Source organism: Cyanistes caeruleus, chromosome 1 (genome assembly GCF_971803275.1).
Source record: "Cyanistes caeruleus chromosome 1, bCyaCae1.hap1.1, whole genome shotgun sequence".
NCBI lineage: Eukaryota > Metazoa > Chordata > Aves > Passeriformes > Paridae > Cyanistes > Cyanistes caeruleus.
Window position 1 is genome coordinate 46,188,988 of NC_141701.1, and position 24,558 is coordinate 46,213,545.

The window sequence follows — 24,558 nt, forward strand, 5'->3', positions numbered from 1 at the left end:
TAGAGGTGTGTGGCAATCCTGGACGAAGCCTTATATAAAAGCACATGCTGTCTATAGAGACAACATAAAATTCAGAGGGGGAATACAGTGCACCCTGTCCCTCTGATCATGCACAACTGTAACCCTTCATCAAGGACTCCTCCTTGGCCATTCAAAATATTGCCCAGGTCAGCAAACCGTTCCTAGCAGGTGTGTTCCAGGTTCCATCCCCCAGCCTCACAATGAGAAACTGGGCGTGCAATCTTGGGAGGCTGATAGTGCTCATCATCCTCCTGGTATGATGTTCACCCCCCTCCTCTGCCTGTCAGCTTCCCAAGTGCCTATTTCACCATCACACTACAAATGTAACCTGCAACTTCTAAGAAACAATTCTGACCTTCTGTCCCAGTAATACAGTCCATAAACTGGAGTAGCAAAGGGAAAAAGGGAGATGTGTCCAGAAATACTTGGAGTAAAGATATCCATAGTTGTCTCTGGAGGGAAACAGCTCATTACTCTCATATGGGCCAATATTGCCAGCCTTCCTAGGTTACCAGTAGAAAGATACCATACATAATGGTGGGACCCATGGTGATCTAGAAAGCCTTTGAAGCATCATGACAAAACACTCATTATAACATGAATTGTTTATGAAACAATTCGTAACAGGGCAGAAAAGAGATGTATGGGGAATTCAGTGTATTTGCACAGCCTAGGAGCCTCGACTTCCTTCGTATTGGCCAAGCAACAGCACCTTCTGGCTAGCAGTGTGCAACTTCCCCAATATAACCACAGTATTTTATCCCCCAGCTTGTTACCTTAGTCTGTGCTCTTACAGGTAAGAGCTCCCCAGGAGATTTTCTATCACTAAGGTTTGAAGTGAGCTCTGCACAGTCTTGCAGAAAATAACTTTTAATATGCTGAAGTCTGGTGTCTGCTTTTACTCACTTTAGATATATAACATCTTCTTAATGACTGCTTAATGCTGCATGGGTGACTAGGACCATGGATGTCCACTGCCAGAAAAGACCTGAGAGAAGAAAAGCATCACCTGCTAGGCACTGCCTCACAACAGGAGCAGGAAAAATCCCATAGCACACACTGCAGAGCCCCGTGTCAGGAAACTGAATATGGACTACTTCAAAGCCTAGCCCTGGTTCTGTGGCATCAAGGATTTGAGACAGGGGCAGACCACTGCAGATTAGTGGTCTGCTTTCTTAGTTCCACTGGTGCTTGTTTGCAGTGGGTTGTTTGTTGTATATGCATAAAACCCGTACCAAGCACTCAGATACAGATGTGCCACAGAGACATGATGGAGGGGAAAGACCTCACTTCTCCAGCTAGGTTAAATAAGACAAGAAATGGCTTATGGGCACCCAGGATGATCAGAAGGTTGGAGCACCTCTACTATAAGGAACGGCTAAGAGAATTGGGATTGCTCAGTCTGGAGAAGAGAAGGCTTTGGGACCTAATTGCAGCCTTCCAGTACCAGAAGGGAGCCTACAAGAAAGGAGAGAAAATTTTTACAAGGACATGCAGTGCCAGGACAAGGGGGAATGGATTTAAACTGAAATAGATATGGAATTGGAATATTGGAATAGAAATGGATATTAGGAAGAAATTCTTTACTGTGAAGGTGGTGTGAACAAGCTGGAGCAAGTTGCCCAGAGAAGTTGTGAATCTCCCATCCCTGGAAGTATTCAAGGCCAGGTTGGATAGGGCTTTGAGTAAGCTGATCTAGTGAAATGTATTCCTGTCTGTAGTAGGAGGGTTGGAACCAGATGATGTTTAAGGCTCTTCTAACCCAAACCATTCTATAATTCTATAGTTCTACGTAGAGAGAGACATTTGGGTAAGGAGAGTTACACCTGTGGAAAAAAATTTGAAGAGTTCCTTGGCAAAAGAGATGAGCGTAGAAAATTTCCCACCAGGAAGATTCATGAGAATCTGGGAAAACTTCCCGTGATCTAAGTAGGCGTCAATAGTTGGATTATTTAGAATCAGTTGTGCCAAGCCCTTCACTAGGAAAGTGAAGAGAACTGGATGATTTGGGGTAAGTTTTCTTTTGCCAGCTGAGGGTAGACAAGCCGGTGAGTGCATGACTGAGCTATGTCCCAGCTCAGCTGTGGGGCGCATCTGCACAGTGCTATGGAGTTGGGAGTGGGGCACTCGTGGGTGAGAAGAAATAGAACCAATAGCCATTAACACAGGCAACAAGTCCTGAACCAGCCCTCATGCCATTGTAATGTTTCTATTATTGCTGCATGAACTGACCACAGGGAACTTAAAACATCCATGTCAGCTCCTACTACCATCGTGCCATCGCTTGTCGTTCTAGCTCACCCCCTCTCGGGGCTCTCACAGTGATCCTGGCCAGGCTCAGGCTACCCCTGTGCTCACACCATCATTTCTTCTCACTGCTCAGATACAGAGAGGAAACTATTTCTGCCACAGTGACAGAGTTCCTGAGGAGAGATGCAGGGAAGCAATACAGATGCTCATGCAGGCTCTGCTGAGTATTTCTGTGCCTTCATATTTCACTGGGAAAGGGCAATGCAGACCAGTGGCATGGTTCTCTGTCCCACTTTCTCCCTATGTAAAACAGGAATAATCATACTGAACTAGTTCACTGGGGAGTCTGGAAAGGCCAGTTAATGTTTCTAAGGCTCTTTGAGAATAAAAAGTGTTATTATTCACATATTGTAATTCTAACCTATAAGAGACTTGGCTTTAGTATGAGAATTTCAGTGACTGCAGGTGAAAGAAGGTTTCATATTTCATCTTTAGCTGTATACAGATTAACAGCACTCACACAATTTCTTCACAGGCATAAAGATGAAGGTGAAATCCACACCAGCATTAGGCATTACAGTGAATTACTTTGGCATGAAGGACCTCTGATTTCCAACATCTGTGAAAGTTTAGCCGAAGTGATGTATAAGGACTTGGTACCAGCTAACAAAAGCAAGTGCTGGTGAAATTGATCCTGAAATCTGAAATTTTCCACAGACTTTGGCATGACCTGCAGTGGTGCCCAAATCAGAAAGGTAAAAGGTTAGCGTTTTCCTATGCAACATATATTAACCAAGTGAAGGTATAAATATATAGAAGGTTCAGGGTGGTTTTGCAGGGGCCATTTCACATGGAATCTATGTATCTCCAACCAGATCAGTGACACAGTGTGGCATGTGTAAATCTAAAAATCATAAAGCTATCAAACAGGGCTTTTATAACATACCATGCAGTCCTGGCGTATATTGCTGCTACATGCTACACCTTTCCATCATCACTGCTTCTCCTGTCTGGATTACACTGACCTCCCAGTAGAGATGACTGCATATTGGAATCTTGTACCAGGTAAGGGTGAGAAAAAATTACTCTCATTCAACTGAGACACCACCTTCCCAGCAAGAGGCAGGATTATCAGCTCATTAAATCACATGGGGGACAGTGGCATATCCACTATGAACAATACCCAAATGCTTTCACATCATTTAGAAGTTATTTCAATGTGTTACACATGATGCCCTTCCACATGGGGACTATTTGCCCTGATTTTGCTTCTCTGATTTTTGTAACAATCATTCTATTTTAGGTTGCATTCCCAAATAATGGTTGGGAAACATGATGTTATTGCTTGGGCATTCAAGGGGCAGGGTGCATGATCAGTTGTCCAAGACACAGACAGAAATGCTCCCCACCTCACAAAGGTCTCCTTCTCCACCATCTCTCGGTCTTTGAGTAGATAACAGCTACTTTATGGAATTTGAACACTGTAAGATGAAACTGCAGAAGTTCTTAGGTGTAGCTATGTATTACATTTAATGTCATAACAATAAGAAGAACAAAAAGAAATGCAAATCTTGATTGTAGAAAGCCATATTTTCCATGTTCTTTCTTTTGGTAATAGAAAATCAATGAGCCTTTCATATATGCAGCACATTTGAAGCACTGAAGGTCCCATCCTCTCTTCATATATGAATAAATTTTTTACTTTGCTGTCTGTACAAGCATGTTTCAAAACAATGACAGATTCCAGTGCATTAGCTCCAGCACTACTTTGTAGCAGAGCCTTTCTCCTTTTCTTCCACAGTTCCTTTCATGAACTAGTCATAGCATTTCCTACACAAGCTCTTCACACCCCACCTCGTGACTGAAGTGGGGAGTGCAGCACATATAAAAATGTCACCCAACACAGCACCATTCAATTCCTGGTTGAAATACTGGATTGTTTTTTCATCCCTTCTCATTTCCCAAGTAGTAGTTTTCTTTTCCCCAGATTTGGTACAGATTCTTGCTGCCCAGCCACATGCTTTTTCATGGCTTTTGGCATAGCTGTCCATGTTTTGAGGTGACATTTCAGAGGTTCCTTGGTTTGTTTTTTTTTTCATTATTTACTCTTAGAAGGAATTGGTATTTTTCTATTAAGCTTGGTTGCTAACTTTCTCACTTGTACAATTAAAGAATTCAGCACGCTATTAACAAATCCACTAAGTCTTCATTGTAAATGGTTATGCTCTGTATGGCTTTTCCCTATGTTCTGGAACAATTTATATGATGAGTCATTGATTATTTATGGAGATATTTATGGTGTTTTCTTGGACATGCCCTTTGAAGAAATCAGTAAGCTCTAGGAAAACAACAATGAGGAGTTTGTGGGAGTGGGCTTTTAGGTTTGTTTTTGCATTTTAGAAAGCCTTCAGTACCATCAAAAATCACTGCTTATGCTTAGAATTTTCCTATTGGCTTCAGTTGGGGAATCTGAAACGGAGACAGGCTTCCAGGAGTTAAGCAGAATGGTAACATTACCTGTGGTGTTAGGATGTCCATTGCACAGGCAGTCTGGATGAAACCTGGAGAAATTATAGGCTTGACCCTAAAGCTAGTAGGAATTTTGACCCCGTCACTGCTAGGCTTGACACGAAATTGTGGATGCCTTTCAAAAATTATGGAGGAATTTTGTTAGTGGAGCATGTACCAGAACTCTGATTTCCTTACTTTTGACCCAATTTTAGAGGTTTCATAGTACTTATGGTCCCACAATAACCTGTTCCCTGCTACACTTGAGAATATGGAAGGTTTCCCTTCAGGCAGCTGGACACAGCGGATGCTATATTCTGGGCTAGGTCTTAGTTTCAACAGACAGGACCACCAAAACTGCTTTCTGTTTCTGGTTTGATTTGTATTTTATTTCTAACGTGGCGGTTTGAGACATTGTGTGCAGGAGAGAGAGGGGGAGAGGGAATGGCATACTACCTGGGGACGGAGGAGTCCAACCTGCTTAAAAGGGAAATGTTGCAGGATAAACACAAATTGGTGTAAGCCACATCATTAGGAGAAAGTTGTCTATCATTAAGCACTACGTAGTGCATCCCTGTGAGCCTGAAATAAGTCTCCAGGGGATATACAATCATACTTGCCACACAAGTGGAAATGCTGAAGATGAACCCTGCGCTACTGTCTGGGTGTCCACCTCCCACCTGTGTTAGCATCATTATGTGCATGTTGGGCTGACTTAGCACACTGAGGAGGAAGATGGCCATGCCATTCTCTTTTACCATCTGGATAATTTACTCTGTGAGTTTCTTAGAGAGTGAATTCATTAATGCAGATATGCAGGGTGCAATTATTCAGATGATGCAGTGGGAGGAAGCTGCATAAAATTTACAGAGTGAGCTCTGGTGATACTCTGAGCAGTGCTTTTCTGGGTGGTCCTGCCTGGAAAAAAATCACACCTAGGAATGCCCTGATGACTTCTCACTGTGTCCCAAATGGCAGCTCCTCCCGACTGGCATCAGTGGAAGCCACTCTCTCTAGGCGAGAGAGATACTAGAAGACTCCCAGTTAGCATCCGTCACAACAGAGAGAAAATCTGTGGGAAATGCTGATCATTTATATCAAAATTAATGAGATTTTCCCACTCTGAATGTGAGAGCTGAGATGTATGCTGACTACAGGGAAAAAAAAAAATTATCCATGGATATCTAGCTTGCCTTTTTATTTATATTTTTCCAGGGATCTTGTATAATTGATGACAGTGCCTATTTGGAAAAGAAATTTTCTGAGGACAAATTTTTTTTTTAATAGTAATTTTTGCCTATTAAACAAACTGTTGTTTTTTCCTTCCCACATCTGAAGCCAAAATCACAGGACCACAAAACAAATCAGGCTAATTTCGCTGTGAACTTTTCTTCTGACATCCTTCTATTTTTCAAAGAGAATAAATGTGTTATTACATGACTGCTCTTTTCCAGACAGAAGAGGCAGAGAGCTATTTTTGAAGCTCCTTAAATCAGAAGCTCTGGCTCTTTACAAAAGCATCCCCACAGGATATCAGGACTGTGTTTGGAAACATATGTGATAAAAAAAAATCAAACCATAAAAATGAACCGGGATCACCTTGTAATTGGGCAGAGAAGACTTCCTGCTGCTGTCTGTATTTTTGTTAAAAGCCAGTGCTTCTGCATTTCTCACCTTTTGCTGTGCAAGATTGTACACAAAATCTCTGATTGCCAAGCAAATCAAAGCCAAGAGGGAGACCCCCTGTTTGGAGGAAACCATCCCCCTCCTATATTCTCTTTTACTGATGTTATGTGGGAAAAATTAGATGTACAGAATGAATCAAAAGTCATTGTAAAAAAAAAATAAAATATAAACACCACCAGTGGAACAGAGCTATATGGAGGACCCGAAGGAGATCTTTGAATGCATCAGCTTCCATATAGAGCAGTAAGCTAATAGGCAGTTCATTGAAGCTAAAGTATAACATAAAATACAAAATTACAGAGAAAATGGCTGAAAATATAATAAAAAATAATTAAAAATCTTGTAGGAAGGTGGCATATCAACATCTGATGTAAATACAGACATAGGAAGTGCAGTTTATCATTTGAATAGATGAAACAGCTGAAAATGGTAACAAAATTTGCAGGTTTGTAGTCTATTTTTTCCAAAAATTTGAGAAAGCCCCAATGGTTCCAGCAACAACTTCCCATTTTCATCTGTCAGAAGATGATTTCTCTATTTTGCTCAGCTACAAGAATTCTTAAGCAAAAAAGCACCCACTGTAAAATTGATCAAAACTGAAAACTGAAATTCAAAACTGAAAGAAAAGGAAGAAAAATCAGTCATTTCCCTGGTCCTTAAATGTCAAACATACTGTGGAAAGACAGGAGTCTCTCCACCAGTTCGGCATGACATGAACCTTTGAAAAGGAAACAGACTTCTATTTTCTTTTGTCCACTGCTTTCTTCTCTTCAGTGTAATGAAATTTCAACGCTGTGAAGACTTAGGGCAAAATTATTTTTTCCATGAAGTTGTAAGACAAATTGGACAAGGCACTAAGAGAATACAGAAGGTAAAAATAGGCAGTGTTCTCCCTCCCCTGAAAAATTTTCTTCTACTATCTGCAGACAGGCACATTTGAAACTCAGCATCTCCTAGTGATGTGGATATCATGCTAATAATACATATTTTCTTTCATGGACTGGCACCTGGAATTAGCTCACTGAGAACAAATTGGTAACTTTCAGGCTGCAAATGTTTTGAGGATGAAGCATCTTTCTGTTTGCTGGATCAGGGCCTTATTCCTAGACACAATATCTAAAAAATAGTCTTATATTATTAGGAGTGACTCTCATACATAGGAGTGTGTCAGTATTGGTCCAGACAACGCATGGCAATGTATATATGTATGTGTGCACACATAACTATCTGTATTTTGAATTGATATTTATGTGTTTTGACCTGTGTAAGTGTATGTACATATATGTATTTACACATGTTACAAATATTGTGTGTATGTTGAGAAGAATGAATGCTCACTGCCATGGAACGCATGCAACAGCGGTAGGTGGAAAAGCAAAGACAGTGACAATCCTTTTCTAGGCTACTGCATCCTTTTCCTCATAGCATACGTGGGTAGAGCTCCTGGGCCAGGAACAACCATTCTCTGTAATGAAACTTTCCTGCTTTTTCAAGACTTAGCAGGAATATTTTCCTGCCTCTTTTCTCCTCATCATCCAGAGGCATGCTTTGCACATAGTAAGCAGAACAGAGTGCATTGGCTCACTCCTTAACACAGCCCAGCAATTTTTGCATGTATTCTTAGATGGTTTTGTGAGTACAGAGGACGTAGTATAAGCAAAGCTCTGACAATGTGGCTTTTCAAGTTTAGGAAAAAAAAGAAGTGTTGCATTAGTACACACAGATAGATACAAAGATTTATGTTGTAACAGTGTTTACACCCACAACAAGGATCAGGAATCTACCGTGTAAAACGTGGTGCAAGCTTCAATGTAAATGAGGCAGAGTTGAATGCAGTTATCATCTACATTATGGTAGATGGCAATATAGAATAAATAAATAGATAGATATCTACAAGGACTTCCAATTCCAAGGAAATCCAAGAGAGCTATTTTATAGTGCAATTTATATATTTTAAAAATAGCTTATATAATAGTTGATAAAAGCAGGGGTCAGCTTCTTCTGAAAAGCAAGAGCTTTAAATATCTGCTGTTATTTTGAGAACATGAGTGATTAAATTCTAGCAACTCTGCAATTTCAAATGCAATTGGAAGTAAATGATAAATAAAAAATATTATGCCACTTGTTCTGAAGTTATTTTGCACCTTTCTCTTCTGCATCTCTCCTCTTTCATTTTCTGTTCTTTACCAATCAATCTGCCTACCTATGTATTGTCCCTACTACAAATACACACACACATGAAAACTGTTTTTTTACCTGGCATTCAAATTTGTATGTCCAGTGGCTTATCTCCCTACCTTTATTCCTAATAATATTTGGCAAGGCAAATGGGAATGCAGGTGAGAAATATGAGGAAAGCTTCTAATTAACAGCTTTAACTTTCCACCTTGCTTAAATGTTTGTATAATTTCAATTTCTGCAAGTCCCTAAAAGGAAGTCAAAGCCCATTGGCCAAAAAAGGCAAGAAAGAAAAAGGAATTAATATAATCAGAAAATATTATCTAAGTGGAAAAGAAGAAAGATTCAGATTTAATTGATAGCTACTAAGGAGCAGTGACTTCTATCTCTTCACTTAAAGAAGATTTTGAAAAAATCCATCCCAATAGAATTTTCAGTCATTAGTGGAGGTTTCCAAAATCTCCAGAGAGAGAAGATGAATGGAGGTGTTAAATGCAAAGGCTTATCTTGGGGACCCTAATTCTGCCTCATGCGGCTCACATTACGTATTATCCTCACTTGGCCTTCTTTTTTGAGAAAGGGACCAGCAAAGTGGAAGCATTTCTGTGCTATAGTGGAAATCAGATTTCACAAGACATTAATCACAAAGCTCTGCAAAAATGGACAAAAAATGAAAAGCTTTGACTTATATTCATGGCTCCCTCTGTGTTTTTTTTCTTTTTTAGCCCTTTCCCAAATCCAAATTCTTTGTCTTTGTGACCTGTAGTGCTCCTCAGTCAGGCTGAGGGATTGCAGGGGAAGGGAGAGCTGCTGGAAGTGGTGCAGTGTCACACGAAACTGTGAAAATACATATTTAGGAATTAGATATAATTTTTTTAATGTGTATGACAGTCACTCTTTTTCTGAACACAAAGGTGTTTATCATAAAATCATAGGTTCATAAAATGTTTTGGGTTGGAAGGGGATCTTGAAGATCATCTAGTTCCAAACCCACTGCTGTGGGCAGGGCCACCTCCCACTAGACCAGGCTGCTTGAAGCCCCATCCAACCTGGGCTTGGACACCCCCAGAGATGGGGCATCCACAACTTCCCTGGGCAGCCTCTTCCTTGTGGAGTTGCAAGGAAAGGCTGACAAGACTCAGTATTGCATCATATTCATAAAACAGAGAATGAAAATCAATATGATGCCATTCACTGGTATTGTAATATTATGTTCAGTAGTAAAACCCAAACCTGACTGCACTGAGATATGGAAAAGCTTCATGACACTGATCCTGGAGCAGATAGGTAATAGAATGGCAGGACACATTCAGTGCTAATAAATGCAAACTAACATATATAGAGAAAAATACCACCAAGATTAGAGGCAAGGTGTTGGGATAAAAATTGGATGTTAGTATTTTCAAAAAGATGTCTTAAAGCCAGTGTGATTTGTTTTATGAAAACGTTAGCTCAAAGTGTTTAACTGTAGCAGAAAAATAAACAAACCTGAATTTTAGATATTAATGGAAAATTAGTAGAAAGAAAGTGGTAAATACACTTTTCTGTCCTTCTTTCTTTTTCAAAAGATATGTAATCAAGCCATAAAACTGGCAAAAGAGGGCAAATAAAGTGATCAGAGATGTGGAGCAGCTCCCAGATATGGAAAAGATTAAACACATTTTTAGCCTGGAAAAGAGATGATCAAGGAGGGGTAAGGCAAAAGTCTATAAGAGCACAGAGAAGCAAATGAGGAAATGGAGGTTGCTGACCACTGCTTCCCCAAATGAAAGGAAAAAAGGCTTTTCAAATGAAAATATTGGGTAGTAAACATAAAATAAACCAATGTAAGAAACTCAAGGAATCTCAAGGCTGAAACTATATGTACATCCCAAACACAATAGAATAAACTCACAGAAGAAACATCTGTGGAAGGCTATACAGCATAAACCCACAACTTCCCAGACTGGGGACTTTCTAAACCAGTCAGTACCTGCACCCTGTTTTTATCAGTCAAAATAAAGTCTCAGCCTCATGTTCTTGTGCTGCTTCTAAAAACCAATATCTTCACTTGGCAAATTTTATTTGTGTGGGGATTTAGTCAAGAGACTTCAGTTAGCTCTTTTGGGAGGGAAGCTGTAGACTAGCAGAGAAAGGGTTAGTGCCAGACTTCAGAACGAGAGTGAAGTAACTTACAAACCTAGAAGTTGTATCTAGGGGGCTACCTTCATCTACACACTCACAGCAGGTGGGCTTCCCTGTGATTCTGGAGCCAAATGGTCTGTTAGTGGACAGCTCTTTCCACCAAAGTATTTCATTTGCTCTCTGAACTCTGCTTTGAAGAGAAATTTGCAAACGAAGGTGAGTGGTGTGAGACACTGTGTGCACTGGAACGATGCGCTCCGCATCCAGCGGCTCTGCTTCTTTCATGCCAAATGCTGGGTCCAAATTTGCAGCAGAGAATGGGAACAAAGCAGGTCTGAAATGCATGTGTTGTTTACAGACTCTGCTGCATGGTGTCACAAACCCTGCTCACAGCTGCTCTGAGCAAAGAATGTTTTCTACGGAGAAACCACAGCAGCTAAGGGAAGGAAGGTGAGCAAGGACGCCGAGTGAGAGCAGGGAGCTGTAGCTTGTATTTTGGTGAACTTAATGACTAGTTTTGAGGCAAAGACTTGAAGGCCAAAGTCTGACAGGCTGTCAGGCACTGATTGCCATTTTCATAAAGGGCGCTATGCAAGTGTAAGTGATTGATAGATTGATTGATTTATTTTGCTGAGGCTCCTTTGTGGTCTCCTGGGGGGATTTCTGGCCACACCTCTCAGGCTGAAAGCACTTGCTCTGCCTGCTGTTGCCTTTTTTTTTATTTGCGGGTAATGAAAATTTGTTACAAGCCTTCCCTTTCATCTGTACATGGCAGGCTGTCACACAGAAACAAGCCATTCTGGAACCATGCTTCCTTCCAAATTGCTAAATATTTTTCTTCAAATTGCTTCCCTAATGGGCTAGTATAATAGGAGCAGCATGCTCTCTGCCCACGCTGAAGATGCCAGAGCATTTGTCCAGTGCACATGTGTGTTGGGCACAATAAACTCATTGCCTGGCCTGGAGACTGTGCACTGCTGCTGATCTAATCTATATCACACATTCCTTGGGTGCAATCGTGCCCACGGTGCCTATAGGAGGATATACACACGGATAGGTACTTGTGCCTCCCGTGGGAAAATGCACCTCGTCAGGGAGGCAGCCAGCTACACATCCCACCCTCCTGGGGAAGGAGCCGTGATTGCATTCTGTAAGGTGAGACACAATGGCAGGAGGAGGAGAAGTGGGCTGCACAGCCATCGAGTAAGCCATGCGAGCAGTGACAGAGCTGGGCTCACTAATGAAGTGGCCTGGCCAGTTTTTTATTGACTCCAGTTGCTGCTTTTTGGAGGGGCAGGCACCAGAAGTCCCCAAGGTCAGCAGTTCCATGTGCTCTATGCTAAACTGTTGCTGACCCACTGCTTTATGAGCCTAAGTGCTTATCCAGGAACAGAAGTGAATAGGTTTTGTGTGATAAGAAAATAATTTGCCAAAACTGCAACAATAAAGAAAGCCTGATGGGATCTCTTATGGTATGAATAGCCCGGAGCAGCTGCAGATTTCTCTCTGCTTTCACAATTATTTTCTTTTTTATAACAACTAAGAAGGGAGCATTGTCCACAGGCTCCTGCAGCCCCTATTTTCCTATCCAAATCTAATATTTCCATATACATGTATATACACATTATACATTGTGGATCTTTGTGAATAAAATACAGGAACAGAAAAAGAAAGAGAAAGGAAAAGCCTTCTCAGATAAGAGGCCTGTTGGCACACCAGTTTGACCCATTCTTCTTTTCTGCTTCTCTTACAATCCCTGTAGACAGATTTCTGCAAGACCCTGGAGCAGCCATCCCAAGACACACGGAGCTGTGTTCCCTGTGTGCTGTGTGTACCCAGTACAGCTGCACCTTGGTGGCTCTCAGTGCAGACATGGAGAGCTCCGCGCCAGGGGTAACCATCCTCCCCCTCTACCTGTGGGGCTGGGAACATCCTATCCCCCACCCAGGGGCAGTGTCTTTGAGAAGGCTGAGTATATTTTTACATGCTTCCCATTTACGTGTTACAGTACAACAGCTGACCTTACTCAGGCCTCCTCAACTCACCCAATTCTTCACCTCCCTAACAGGTCTATGGCATTTTTCTTTCTCAGGGAGCACAAGTAGGTCTGATGCTCACCCCATGCTACAGAGCATGGAGACCCCACTCCTAACAGCCCCAGTGGTGCAGGAACCTGTGTCAGACTCTGTGCTTCGACCACTTTCTTGCCCACCAATCCCTGGGCTGAGCAGTGGTTTGTCAAGAGGGCTGCCTGTGATCCAAAGCCTTGGAAGCCATGCCCAGGGCTTCTTCCAAAAGCTATGCCAGAGCTCCTTGCAGAGGAACCACACTCTCAGGGTGTCCAGGTCACTGAAGCTCTCTGAGAACATCTAAAACCACCATAGCTTTTCTTCCTGACATTCAATTCTGTGCAAAAAGACTGGACTCCAGCCTTGGATGTCACATGAGGGTCAGCAATGCAAAGTTCAGAAAACAGTTGTATCAAGAAAGACACAAAGAAATTACTCAGATCGTAGCTGATCTCTGTGGCTGATTTCTCAAGAGGTCTCCAGTGAATGGGGCTGAATGAGCTTTTTGTTGCCTTTACTGTTAACAGGAGTAGTTGAAGTCAGGGAGTTCTCCTCTCTTGCTGCTGACAGCTACAGTATGGCAGGGCTGTGCTGCCTTAGCATACAGTGATCAATCTCATTTCAGTTCATTTTGATAGAATTTAATTTTCACATGGCCCAGTGTGACCACATTGCACTAATTTCCCACTTGGATATTTTCTTAAAAAAGAGAGACCACTTAAAGATTCTGCAACTCCTGTTGGTGAAATAACAATAATTTACATTTATTAAGTGCTGCTCTTCCCAAAGGGCTGCCCAAAAGTTTTCCAAAATTTGTGTATGCAGGAATCCCTTCACCAAGGAAGGGAAAGAAAGAGAGAAAGAGAGAGAGAAAGAGAGGGAGAAAGAGAGGGAGAAAGAGAGAGAGAAAGAGAGAATGAGAGAGAGAGAGAGAGAAAGAAAGAGAGAAAGAGAGAGAGAGAGAAAGAAAGAAAGAGAGAAAGAGAGAAAGAGAGAAAGAGAGAAAGAAAGAGAGAAAGAGAGAGAGAGAGAGAGAGAGAAAGAAAGAGAAAGAGAGAAAGAGAGAGAGAAAGAGAGAGAGAAAGAGAGAGAGAAAGAGAGAAAGAGAGAAAGAGAGAAAGAGAGAAAGAGAGAAAGAGAGAAAGAGAGAAAGAGAGAAAGAGAGAAAGAGAGAAGAAAGAAAGAAAGAAAGAAAGAAAGAAAGAAAGAAAGAAAGAAAGAAAGAAAGAAAGAAAGAAAGAAAGAAAGAAAGAAAGAAAGAAAGAAAGAAAGAAAGAAAGAAAGAAAGAAAGAAAGAAAGAAAGAAAGAAAGAAAGAAAGAAAGAAAGAAAGAAAGAAAGAAAGAAAGAAAGAAAGAAAGAAAGAAAGAAAGAAAGAAAGAAAGAAAGAAAGAAAGAAAGAAAGAAAGAAAGAAAGAAAGAAAGAAAGAAAGAAAGAAAGAAAGAAAGAAAGAAAGAAAGAAAGAAAGAAAGAAAGAAAGAAAGAAAGAAAGAAAGAAAGAAAGAAAGAAAGAAAGAAAGAAAGAAAGAAAGAAAGAAAGAAAGAAAGAAAGAAAGAAAGAAAGAAAGAAAGAACACAGCCTCTTCATTGGCACAGAGCAGCACTAGCACAACAACTTAGGATATGAAATGAATCAAAGGTTTAATGTTATTACATCTTTGTGGTTCTGTTAGAGTAATGCCCAGAAGTCTCAAGAGGGACCAAGGCCCCTCTTGGGGAAGGTGAAATAAGTAGTAAGGTTATTGAAAGAAAGCCAAGGAACAGGAAATGGTAAAAAGCATGCTCAAGGAAGAGTAGGCAGAAAAAGAGAGGGGTAGATAAACATACACATGATCACATAGATTTCAAAGACATGATAAAGCCATGGTATTGGAAGGGACCTGTGATGTTATCCTGTACACTCTTGTCTCCTACAGCAGGCTCCCTTCTACTATTTTATCACTAATATACATCTATGTATGTATCTTGTTCCTAATGATTCCTACTGATGGAGATTTTTCAGCCTTCTGAGGCACCTTCCTTTAACCTATGCCCTTCCCTTGCCTTCAACATTAGCTCAAATGTTCATTGCTATAACATAGACCTCTTATTCCTCATCTTGTGTACAACAACTTTTCAGGCTGTCATTACATGTTTTCAGAAGGTGAGCTTAACACCATTGTCATAATGGATACGTGCCATAAGATGGGATCTAGAGGAGGACATGGCATGGGGGTATCTATTTCTATGGGGAGCTGTATGGTAGAGGTGCTTGTGGAACGAACAGGCTGAGACATGCCTGAGAGGTTGGTATTTGCAGTCCTGTAGGAAAAGTGAGTCATTTGAAAGAGATTATGGACCTTGGTGTTAAGGCCAGAAATGCTCATCTTTATGCTTGTGGATCATTGAGAAAATGTATTTTAATAATCCATTAGGAAAGCAGCAGGTAAAATGACAAGGATGGAGTTGGGGTAGGCACCTGTGGCAGCAGCAGCACTGAAGGACAGAGGGGAAAGGTTGTGGTGGTCAGTAGCATGGACTTGGCTAAGCATGGTACCTAGAAATGCCATGTAGTCACAGGCAACAGTTTCTGGAGGAGACAATAAAAATGGTCACTACAAGACGGGTCTACATGACTGAAAGGTTAAGGACATTATGAACAGGCAGAGGAGAAGTGGAAGGTTTTGGCAAAGGAAGATTAGTAGCTCTGTGCTAATGAGCTGGTGCCAGCAGGACCTCTGTGAAGAGAGTTTGCTGATGCAGGCGGAGATAGAGGGCTGAAAGGAATAAAGTATCCTGCAGATACCAATTTGTGAGTTTTCAGAAGGAATATGTGTATTGATTTGGAGCTCCACTTCACAAATGTGAACAGATACAGAAGGCTAAAAATCATTTCTCCTCTCTTGTTTTCTCCCACGAGGAAAGCAGTTTTAGGTGTTAATGTCCTCTCTACTGAGTCTCCTGCACACCCCTTTCTTTGACCTGATTTGGAGTATTGCTTTTTTATCAAGCAGGAGGAGTCTTTCTAGCTCCTCATCCACAAAACATTCTAACCTCAATTCTGACAGTAGGCAACTAGTAGAGTACAACAGGATGTGGTCTTTGGGGTATCAGTCCTGCAACAAGATTTGTTAGAGGGACTAAGCAGATGACACTAGAAAATTTCACAGGTTTTAAGATTTCCCTTCCTTTTCCTATTCTTCCCCACCCGGGAAACGGACGATGCCTTGTACTCCAAATGCAGTGCTCAGGGGATCCCAGTTAAAGGCAAAGTGCATTCCAACACCCAGACATCCTCCTCCTTGGAGATTACACAGGTAAACATCAAAACTGAGCCCTGAGCTGGCCCCTGTCCCACCAACATCTTTTGCACTTCTTTAATGACAGAGATTAGTAAGGCAGAATTGAGCTTCACCTCCACAGACCCAGATCCGCTTGTTTAAGTAGAATATTTTGTTGTTTATGCTGCAGGCTAAACAACTAGGTTTACCTAGGGTCTCTTGTTAAAATGAGCCATCTGTGGCAGCTGTGGTAATTATACCCAGCCTACTGTACCTTTCATGCAGAGCTCCTAGATTTGTGTTGAGACTTTGAAAACAAGAGGAACAATAGCACGAGGGGAAAGAAAATATCTCCTTAGAGTGAAAACTATCATGAGGTCCTCCCTTCCTTCATTTTCCAGTCTTACCTGGGTTAACCACAACCCTCAGGTTCCTCAATGCCTGCTCCCTGTGACAAAGCACTACAAAACAGTCTGAGGGCAAAGAGCAGATGGAGTCTGAGGCAGGTTTTTCACCTCCTTCTCATCAGTAAATGCTTCCTCACACTTTACTTTGGTGAGCCAAGCAAACGTGGTGTTTGTGCTGCTCTGAAATCTGGGTGGTGCCACAAGTGCTTCCATAGGTGTGTCTCTTGATTCCCTCTACCCATGCCGAACACCTCAGCACAACTTCTGCAGTAGCTGCTGGGTGATTTTCTTCCCCTGTCCCCAGAGCTATCAGCGCTGTTGTGAATAGGAAACAGCAGGAATTGTTCCAGAGCAATGCCAAGTATTTCCTCCTCTCCAGGGGGGCTGAGTGCTCTGCCCTGGGGAGGGTCAGACCTTTGAAACCAGTTGACTTTCCAGCAGTGCCAGGCTGGACTGTAAGGCTTAACAGCAGACAAACTTCTGGATGGCATATGCTAATTCTCCATACTTTACTCATTCTAAAGCTTTTTCTATTAAATCACATACTGTTTTTATGTAGTAGCTATTGAATAGTGAAGTATCCAAAAATCCACGATACAGAATGATGCTTTGAAGAAGACATAAAGACCTTTAAACTTCCAGGTTGTAAATGCTACCAAAAAACTATTTTTGTCTCTAATCTTCTCCCAACTAAAACATAAATTTGAACAGATGGAAATAAGCAAAGAAAGATTGTGGGAAAAAGCATTGATGCTATCAGCTGGAACTGGCAATAACAAAAGCAACCACTGACTCTTTGAGCTTTCAGGTAGTACAAGGTATTTTCACATACTACGTTGCTTTTATTTTGTGTTTTTCACTGTGAGTTTTCATACACTGTCGGAACAGTTCAGTCATAAGAGTAAGTCAAGTTATCATGGCCAAAAAACAGCAATAGGTTTGATTCACTTATGCTGCTACTGGCACTACCATGGCAGAAAGTCTGCCCCAGCCGGGGGGGAGGTCAGAGTGGTGCAAGGTTCTCAGCCCTTGGTGACTTCCTAAATGAGTACAGCTGATCTGGAAAAATGCTGTCAGCGGAGCAGAGAAGGGTGTTCTCATTCTCCTTAGCCCCTCAGCAGTTTCCAAATCACTAATGAGGTGTTTGCAATACCAGGGCATGATTTAAAGCTCCTGTCCACAGGGCCAGTCATCTAATGAGCATCTGCCCCATTTGGTTCAAGAGCGAATCAAGTCCATCGCCTCTGTTGTCTAAAAAGTTGTGGATAAATAGTCCAATAACAAACAGTATGCAGTAATTTCCTGCACAAACTTACTGCACCCTGGTCTTTACCACAAGCTCAGATTTCTTGTGTGAGCTCAGATTTTAGCAAAGAATTACGGTATATTGCTTTCCATGAGAAGAATTTCCCACTTAACGGATCTCAGGTCTCTATTAGACCCTTGGCTAATGGAAAACCATAAACCATCCCAGAGCTTTCTAGAATTCCATGGAGAGCTGAAAGTGCAGATATTTAGCCTCTTCAAGGGCCAGGGACTGACAGTGGACTCCTTAAAGGAATGCCAAGCTAATAGAAGTTCCAAACAATTTCATTTCAAAGGACTTCTAAAGTAAGAGATGACTATGAGATTAACCTGAATTTTAATGGCAACATTAACTCTTCTTCAGTGGTGTTTCTTGGTGGTATCTGCCATCAAACTCAAGGCTCTGGCCGGATTGTTTGGGTTTTTTTCTGGGCATGGGGGTTTTTAATGTTACCCCTCCATGGTTAGGTCTGTTTGGCAGCTAACTTTGACCAGCACAGTTGCAAGGTTGTGCATCTTGTCACACATGGTCCTGAAGGTGGATAAAGCAGCTGGGCCCAGACATGCTCTGGTCACCACTGTTCTTGTCCTTGTCACACACTCTATGCTATAAGCAGTGAAGAGTTTGTCTCGGACCTGTTGGACTGTTCCTCTGCCACTTGGGAACTCTGCAGTTTCTGGCTCCACATGCTTCTGTATTGGCACTGTGTCAGGGCAAATTTTTATCACCTGTTGATATATCTGCCCTTGTCTGCAGCTCAAAGTTTAGTGGAGAAACAGGTCTTGCTAGCACACAATGGCTGATGTATTTCCATTCACCATAGGTACTGCAGACTTACACATAATTTTTCACTTTAGTATATATATACCATTTAATGTTGGAGAAGCCCTGTCTATTGGTAACTGGTACTTTTTTGAATGGCTGCTCGTGAGCCTTTTTTATTTTAATATTTCTTAACTCATCCCCTCCTAAAACAAACTCAGATTCATTCATTAAAATTAAGGCACTAAGATTCCACAGAGACAAACCCCGGAGAGGGCTGATAAATTACACAAATAAGCTGTATTTATAATACCTCTGATGCCTCGAAATAGGCATTTTATAGAAGAGAAGCTCCAGCAAACTGATAAATCTACTCTGCAGAATACTGCAGCTAAGCTGCATTTCAATACCTGAAACCATCTGTTTGATACAAGCATACACTTAGCATAATATGAATACCTTAGCACACAGGTACCTTAGCATAATGCATCCCTTCATTTTCTCATAAACAGCAATTATAGCTCAGGCAGAGAGGAATGCATGGTGGGCTAAAGAAGAAGGAGGAGAAACATATAAAGAAGATGGATTTTTTTTTTCCCCCTAATCTGTGTGAGTCTGACAGAGCATATGAAGATCTGTAAGCCACACTGTGCTAGTGAGAGACAGAGAGACAGACAAAATTATTTCCTTTGCTGGGTCTTGCAGTTTGAAGTATTGCCCGCCTTATTCTCGGGACTTTTTTTCCCCAGATGCCCACCCAAGAACCATTCCGCTACATTTATTATTCTGTCAAATACAATGTGCAATAAAGAGCCAGTCTCCCCAATGATGGGTACCTGTGTTCATAGCTCCACAGTGAAGCACATAAATCACATGTGAAGGGCAATGCACATATGCTTTTTGTTTCTTGTATCACCTTTTATTATCTTAGGACTGAAAAGTTAATAACCCAGTGGGTAATCATGCCATTATCAGTTTACATTGTAGTAAAGCCCATTCAAATGATGATTACATATGTTAATGAGTGTCGTTATAATGCACTACACAGTACATTACCTTCAATAAATATAATTGTTTATGCACTTTAATGAGGGGATATAATGCCCCCAAAACTAATGGCATGGACTGAATTGTGATTTATTGCTGTAAAACTTTGCCATTAAGAAAGGAAATCTCACAAACCCTCTCATGTTTATCTAACTTTTTTCCTTCTTTAAAGCTGCCACTCATCTCTCCCTCCTTCTGCTTGCAAGGGGAAAATAGCTATAAGACAGTTCAGCAGTGTTCCTTGTCAATGCCTTCCTCCACCTGAAGAAGCAGGAGGTGGGTTCATTTAGAAGGTTTAATGAAGATCATTATGTTTACCCCTTAGTAAGGCTTAATGCGCTATCTGGCAACAAAACTGATAACACGTCAGAATTTTGGCTGCAAATCAAACAACAGGAAGTAAAAATGTTGGTTGTTAAACTAGAAACAAGGAATAGAAAATAAGGTTAAGGATGACATTTTGGCCATTGGTCCTTCATCTAGCTATAGAATAGTCAGAGAATAGTTGCCTGTGCGGAGCATTCAAAGCTCTCCAGCTGGGAATGAAGAAAACTAGAGGTGAAATGCCACCTGATCTCTTCAATCTCTAGGCGCTTTCTTTTCCAGAGGAGTGAGATAAAACCTTTCTTTGTGGGCTCAGTAAGAAATGACAAAGAGACAAAGAATGCTAAACCAGGCAGCACCGTGTAACCGGCTGAGGGTGCAGCAGGCTGAGCGAGATGAGCTATCAGCAACTAAACTGCACAAGACTGGAGTTTCCTCTTTAATTTCCCTCCACTTGGTTTCCTTCCTGAATGGCACCGCTGTGACATTTCCATTACCGGTGAAAAGTAGTGTGCTTTGTACAGTAGTCTCTTCTCCTATTGAAGTCGGTGCAAAAACTCCCATTGATTTCAGCAGCAGAGGCAGCGAGCTGGCAGTGGGGGCACGGGCACCTCTGCAGAGAATTTGCATGCAGTGTGTCCTAATTTTGCTCTCTCTTCAGTGTCTGAAATCTAAAAAAAAAAAAAAAAAAAATTTCCTTGAGTCTTCAAGAATAAAGACAATTTTATCTGAAATTTAGAACAAATAATAACAGGAATTGTTCTAAATGCTGTTAAAATTCAGGTATGATGGCAGGGAGCATGAGAAAGCTGCATGTGAGAGACCAGTAGGAACTCAGGTAGCTTCTTAAGGTATATTCCCAAATATGTGTACAGACAGCAATTACTTGAGAAACTTTCCAAGGATCACAGTCATGTTCCAACTAGTTTGAAAGTCAGTAGTGTAAAAAAACTTTGACATTGAGATGCAATTTGTGGTAAGATCTAATTAATTTTTTTGCTCCTAAGAATAATTTATTATTTACACTTCTTATTATATATGTATTTTAGCTTCATTAGTCTGCAATGCTGGAAAAAATTATACCTTCAAGTCCTATTTATCAAATTAATGGTGCAATTTCATAGTGACACATTCCACATTCATTAAACCAAGTACAGTAAAAATGCATTTAAATTAGATTAGTGTGATGTAATAACGATTCCAGTGTATGGGGTGATATTCTAGCAGTAAAGAAACACCCAGATTGAGTTGAAAGCAACTTTGAGATGATTTTTCAAAATTGATTTTGGCACTGATTTAAGTGAAAGAATAAGGACTAACATTTCCCCCTGCAGCTTGCTCTGTGTGGGAGTTCAGAGCCCTGAGTGGAATTGCAGGAAATGAGTGGTAGAGTTGTTCTGGCCACGGCTGTGGAGGAAGCCATGCACGGTCCACAGAAGGCAATTTTGTCAGCCTCCCAAAATGGTGGGGAAGGACACCCACCTGAATCCACCTTTCATCAGTGCAGACTGCACAACACCACAGGAGTTTCTGCCCTTAAAATTGTGAGTCTCCTAATCATTTTATGCTGGCAAAGGCTCATGTCTGCGCAAGCATCCAGATGCACGCACAGGCACGAGTGCCTGGATGCAGAACCTCTTGGAGGTACCACCCGTGCCCCTTTGCCTCCTGAATTACTGCTCTCTGGCAGCCTGTAAGCACTCTCTGGGCCACAGGGGCTGGGTGAATATTGGTCCATTTCCACTGACCTCATCCACCCTGGCAATCCCAAACACAGAGCTCTAGGTGGGTGCCAAATTCATAATCCATGAGGGGCTTGTAAAACCTTAAGCCCTTCTGCCTACTCATGCCACATAGACTGCCTGCTTCAACTCCACTGTGCAACAGGCAGAAATTCACATCACCTCTCTGTCGTGTCCTTTAACATCGAGTTTTAGTTTAGCACATTCCCTGTAGCTTAACTTTCCTGGCTTGGGCAATGAATGAAAGTCCCTGATAAGCAGCAGGTTGATGGAGGTTGCTGGTCAAGGAACAAATCACTGGGAATTCATGTCCTGAAGCTCTGATTGAGTCAGACAGGGGCTGCATGTCCCCTCTCTCCACATGCTGATACTTGTCTTGTAGTCTTTATAGTCCAGCAGAGGAGTGCTTTCAGCTGGCTGACACTCAACCCTGCACTGCTCCAATATCACATTAAAGAACCAAATTAAATCAGAATAGCTCCTTAATAAAAAAAAATCTTTCTTCCAAGTATCCATAGGGAGTTGTGTATTGTGTGTATCTGTCTTTCAGACTGTAAGCCTTCAGGGCAATGACTATCTTTATTTCTGAAACACAAACAATATTAAAACACCATTGGCACTTAATAAATCAGCAAAACTACAATCATTACATGGGCCTCCTGGTGAGCCATCAGTTACCTTAGCAGATGAACAAAAGTGTGCCCTTTGCATTTAGGCATGTGGCTCATGAGGGGTGTGTGACAGATTGAGCACCCTGGATTCTGGAGGATGCCATTTGCTCACCAAGGAAGCCCTGGATCAATGCAAGCATCATTGCAGTGACACCCTCAGACACTTTTATCCTGACCCAGAGGTACTGTCCCACCAGGAGATGCAAGTTCTTCCTCCATCTTGTATCTCTTGAGCTGAGGTGCAAAGAAAGGTGGTAAAGATTGATGCAAGATTACTCAGACTGCATATTTAGAGGACATTTTGTAGGGAGGAGTTATCAAATACTTGCATCGTGGTGTGCCAGCCAGGGATGGTACAATCCAGCACAGAAGGCAGTACCCCATGGTTGCTACCCCATGGTCACTTCTGAGAAGACTGAGCTTGGAGGGTTTATACTGAAGAGCTGGAGCTGAGCTACACTGGTTTTTAACTGATAAACAGGGGTATTGTAATAGGGTCAGAAATCAAGAATCTTTCAGGTTGAGCTGGATGTGCACTAATAGCAAGGAAACTGCTGCATTTTCGAAGGACCACAGCAGCCCTTTATAAACCCAAAGGTAATTTACAGATATAGGCTCAGAGATACTCTTGCCAAAAAAAAAAATAAAAGTGGTTTTCAAAATTTTTCTTCAGAGATCTGCTAAAAGGCTGAGTTGAATCATTGTGAGCAAATTCATGTATTAATATAAACGATTAAGCTTGATTAAAAAGAAATCAGTTTTCCCTCTGGCCTGACTGACCTCAGATTTCTAAGGGCTGCTTTTCCAATCCTAAGGGCCTGAGCTATGTGTCCTTTTGACTTCAGCTTCTCAGCCCATCTTCCCCAGGCATATCTTTTGTTCCATGGCTCCCCTTCCCCTTCTTCCAATAGATACAAAGTTATTTAAACAATTAAGGCTGTATGCCCCTACAGCCTTCTCCAGAAAGCAAGGGGCAAGACACAGCCAAGTCAGACTGAGCACCCAGAGACAAAGAGAGCAAATTAAATAAAATGATTGCTAAAAAAAAAAAAAAAAAAAAGGAAAAAAAAAGAAAATCAAGTCTAAGCTGGAATTTACGTTTGCTCATCTGTCTCAGTTGATGATTTTTGCTACCAAGCACCATATGGTGCTGTGTGAGCCTATAAATATGCTGCTCTTCCAGACCCATTTCTATTGGCATTTCCCATCAGTAAACAGGTGCTCCTGGCTTCTCCTGTGCCTCCGAGCTCAAAAAATTTGGGCAAGTACCTTTGTGCACCTACAGCAAGCAAAGACAACTTGTCAATGGGGGTGCTCTCCTTTGCTTCAGAGCAGTCAGCTGTATTTCCACAGTGTGTGCAGGACATCAGATCAAGCCTGCATTACAGTGAACACCTGTGGCAGTTTCCTTTCTTTGTGGTTTTTCCTAACATCTTTGTTTGTGCCCATCAGCAGGGCTGATCAGTGGCCAGAGGCTCCTCCTGTGTGGATCCTTTGCCGTGGCCTTACAGCGTCAGGCACCACAGGATCTCCCTGGTAGGACTGAATGGATGCTTGCTCCTGCCTGCTCTCTTGCTAGAATCAGTAGGGCTGAGGAAAAGGGGGCAGCCAAGGTATCCTCACATGTCAAGGCATTTGCCTGTGGGGAGAAGCTGAGAAATCTGTCAGGAAGTGTGAATACCACCTAGAAAACCTGGAATCGTGTAGCTTAACAAGGTCTATGGGCTTTACCTATTCCAGTGGCAAATTTCTGTGTCATTCTGCTGTAGGAACCTAAGCACAATTATGGAGCACTACCCCATCCTGCAGTCTGCTGCAGTCTGGGGCCTTCATGCCCTCTCTGCAATTATTTAGAGGTCTAGGTTTGGTTAGCGTTCCCTGCACACTGAGAAGGACAAAAGGGAAGCACCGTTGGTAGTACCAGGGTGTATTTTGTGAGGCTAATCTGAATATTAACTTACAAAGACACCATGAGCCCATTGTCTTAGACTGGGGACAAAGACTCTGGCTGTTCATGTCAAGTGACCACATTTTCAAACCATTGCAATGGTTCAGAAATGTCCAAAAGGTCAATATATTGTTCATACCACATCAGTGATGCTAGGGGGAATAACAACCTTCAGTAAATCCTATTATTTTCACAACTATACTAATAACATGAGAAACTATAGATATAATAAAAGTTTATATCTATAGTTGCTCT

General features: G+C 41.7%; 1 long non-coding RNA gene across 4 annotated transcripts in view; it reads right to left on the reverse strand.

The window, feature by feature from the left end:
* LOC111924923 (uncharacterized) overlaps nucleotides 1-24,558 on the reverse strand; it is a 131,893-nt gene that overhangs the window by 33,247 nt on the left and 74,088 nt on the right. For 3 of the 4 annotated variants that reach the window (XR_015287012.1, XR_002861937.2, XR_015287014.1), the window contains one exon: nucleotides 19,469-20,613. The exons of the other annotated variant lie outside the window; for it this stretch is intronic. This is a non-coding gene — a long non-coding RNA (uncharacterized LOC111924923). Of the gene's footprint in view, nucleotides 1-19,468; nucleotides 20,614-24,558 lie in introns of those variants that run through there. 4 annotated transcript variants of the gene reach the window in all.